This window comes from Spermophilus citellus, assembly GCF_964194105.1.
Source record: "Spermophilus citellus genome assembly, chromosome: 2".
Taxonomy (NCBI): domain Eukaryota; kingdom Metazoa; phylum Chordata; class Mammalia; order Rodentia; family Sciuridae; genus Spermophilus; species Spermophilus citellus.
The window spans coordinates 135,459,463-135,463,326 of record NC_138183.1 but is presented as its reverse complement, the minus strand read 5'-3'; positions in this window follow the sequence as shown (position 1 = coordinate 135,463,326).

Sequence of the window (3,864 nt, the reverse complement as noted above, 5' to 3'; positions counted from 1 at the left end):
CAGTTCTGTCAGTGATTTTTGTGAAATCCATGAAATAATATAGTCTAACACCAAACTGTCATGTCCTGCAGGAGAGATAATGATTTCTTTTGCTAATTTTCTACACATACCAGAAGATGCATCCGAAGCTACAGAATCTCAACTGAAACAAGAATAGAAGGTGAAGCTCCCCTGATTTTGTGCTTTCACCCTCAGTACAAATGGTCCAACATGGAAAGAACACTGGAATGGGTACTACAGGATCTGCTTTTGGTTGCAGATTCCGCAAGTGTTGTGCTCTCTGTTGTCTCAGTTTTACTTTCTGCATGGCTAATATTAAAAGTGCTGTGGTGAGATTAAATAAAATGTTACATCATTACAAAGTGCTTAGTGTTCTAAAAATTATACTGAAGTGATTCTAAGAAGCACCTGTCTTTTCACATTACTTACCCCAAATCAATATTGTACCTTATACTCAATGACATCTCATTGTTACTGATTTTCTGGCAAGGCTGATCTAGCTGCCATTGCTTGTGTCTGGCAAACGTGATCATATGTATCGATGTTGCTGTCACTGCAAGTGTGTCAGGAGCATTGTGCAGGGAGGTAGTTCATTGTCATTTAAGATTCTTTTAAGTGTGTGTGTGTGTGCATTTATATATATATATATATATATATATATATATATATATATATATATAATTTTATGTCTATATATGTACATACCCAAATATATGTATATATACATGAGTTTAGTTATACAGTTTTTATAACTGTAACTTCACTATAAATTTAATGCAGCATTGAAATATGTAGCTATCAAATACATGCAAGTATATGGTGAAAAGAGCAGTGGGTATAATTTTGTTATTTCATTTCATTTCATTTTCTACTTCTTTTCTGCATTGGGGATTGAACACAGGGGTACTTCACACTGAACTATATTTCCAGAAGAACATATTTGAAAATAACAGTTTGAAATACTGATCACAAGAGTACCCTTAACCTGGAATACTGTTATAGTATCACGTGGTATGGTGAGAGGCGTGTACTGAGTTTTAGGGAGACACTGGTGTTACTCTGAGGACTTGCTGAAAATTAGTCTTGATTTGAATAAATATCCTTCTCAGGAATTTAAAGAGTGAGGTAAAGTAGTCTTTTTAAAAAATTTTTTCAATAATAGTGGAGAGCATAGTCCAATTTCATGTTTGGAAATTTGAGTTATGAATACAAATTTAAACAAAAGATCACAGGACTGCCAGTACCCCACTTCACCCTGCCTCCAATTCTTTCATTTCATTCAGTCTCTTGTCTCTTTTTGAGCAATTCTTGTTCTGCCTGATTTAGGTGAGCAATTCCATAAACCTGGGTTATTATCATTAGAGTTCTGAATAACCTTATACAGTCCAATGGCGTGATTTTAAAGTTATCAGAAACATTAATTTGCAGAATTATTCCACGAAACTTCTTGAAGACACGGTTTCTAGATAGGCAATTCTGCAAATTCGTGTTAATTTAGGTAAAGCAACTTAACTATGGGCAATATTTAAAATACCCATGGTTGATATCTGATGACTATATAAAAGTGATATTGAAATTTAGTTATTCCTGTAGAATCTAATAGTTTTATCATTAGAATTATGATTGATAACATATCAAAATGCCACAACATGAGACAAAATCAGTCACGGTCATTCCAGGTGAATTGAGCTGGCACTAAATAATCACACAGACATAGAAAGTACCTTTTTCTTGGTGTTCAGTGACGACTTTGCTACCCCAGCCCCCACAAGTGAGGCAAGAGAGGCACGCTAAAAAAACAAATAAATAAATAAAACTAAAAAAAAAAAAAAAAGAGCACACCTGAAACCATCCTATTTATTGAGGTAAAGACATTTGAGAAAGTTCAAGCCAAATAAGGCAAGGGATCTGGTTTCAGGGGATTGCTTGGGGATGTCTTGCAGTCAGCAGATTGACTGACATCTTGGAAGGCCACACCCATCTCAGGTACCATGTGCAATCAAAGGCAGAGCAAGGGAAAAGGACACATATGTCACATAGCCCAGTCAGAGCAGCAACATCAGTTCAGTCCAGTCATGGGCTCAAATGCTCATAGCTCACACACGGACCATGGCTGGCTCTCGACATCAAGATGTATATGATTTTTAGGAAACTCATACATTTTTGGAACACATATTTATAATACATTATATAAGCATAATTCTAATAATTCTCTCATGGTTCCATGGGCCTTTGGACACCCCAAATCTAATTCTAGGTCAAAGAACTTATTTTAGAATTTAATTTTTGGAAGCATATTAAAAATATCAAGAAGATTAGGATACTTGTTCTAGAATGATCTTGGTTATCTGTTTAGTCAAAGTGAAAGAAATTGTAAGAGAAAATTAGATTATGCAGTTTTAACAAAAACAGTTCTTTCAAGATTGAAAAGATTCACTTTTCTCAAGGAATTAGAACTTAATAAAAGATGTTACAAAAATCATCTTGCTAAAACACAGAATCTTTCTGTCCTAGGTAAATTACCTAAAAAATGAAAAAGAATTCAATATTTGCTATTACGAATAAATAAATACACTTGAAAACCCTTATTGTTTTTAATACAGAGGATTATATTTTAGATTTAAATTAGTATACTTTTGATATAAAATTTAATTTATATATAATTTCCTATAATTTTTGGCCAAATTGATGACACATAAAATTGCTTTCATGAGATTCATCTTCCAAAAACCTACAACTTGGAGCTGGGGTTGTGGCTCAGTGGTAGAGCACTTGCCTAGCACATGTGAGGCACTGGGTTCCATCCTCAACACCAGATAAAAACAAATAAAATAAAGGTCTATTGATACAAACAAACAAATAAACAAAAAAACCTACAACTTGCTCTGACTTCAATTTGCTTAAACTTCATTTTTATCCTACCCTTCTTTTTCTAATCATTTCGACCACAACAAATTCTTTCTCAAACAAAATTTGCTTTTTAAAATTTTATTTTAATTTTCTGTCTGTATTTTTATTTGTTTTAATTAGTTACACATGACAGTACAATGACCTTGACATATCATACATTTGAATCAGATGGGATATAATTTCTCATTTTTCTGAGTGTACAGGTTGCAGAATTACATTGGTCATTCAGTCACATATATACCCACAGCAATAATAATGTCTACTTTATTCTGCTGTCCTTCCATTGCCCCCCTTCCCCTCCCCTCCCCTCCCATCACTTCTCTCTACCCAATCTAATGTGACCCACTTCTTCTTTTTTTTTTTTCCCCTCACATCATCATACCTGAATTCTGTATAACAAAGGGGGGTCTCCTTCCCTCTTCCATGCAATTCCCCTTCTCCCTCCCTTTCCCTCCCTTCCCTATCTAGAGGTAATTTTCTTCTCATGTTCTTCCTCCATACCCCATTTTGAGTCACCTCCCTTATATCAGAAAAGCCATTTGGCATTTGTTTTTTTTTTTTTTGGGGGGGGGGATTGGCTAGCTTCACTTAGCATAATATGCTCTAATGCCATCCATTTCCCTGCAAATGCCATGATCTTGTTATTTTTTCGTGCTGAGTAATATTCCATTGTGTATAAATGCCACATTTTTTTTTATCCATTCATCCATTGAAGGACATCTATGTTGGCTCCACAGTTTAGCTATTGTGAATTGTGCTGCTATACACATTGATGTGACTGTGTTCCTGTAGTATGCCATTTTTAGGTCTTTTGAGTTTAGTTCTAGAAGAGGAATAGCTGGGTCAAATGGTGGCTCCATTCCCAGTTTTCCAAGGAATCTCCATACTGCTTTCCAAATTGGCTGCACCAATTTGCAGTCCCACCAGCAATGTATGAGTGTACCTTTTTCCCCA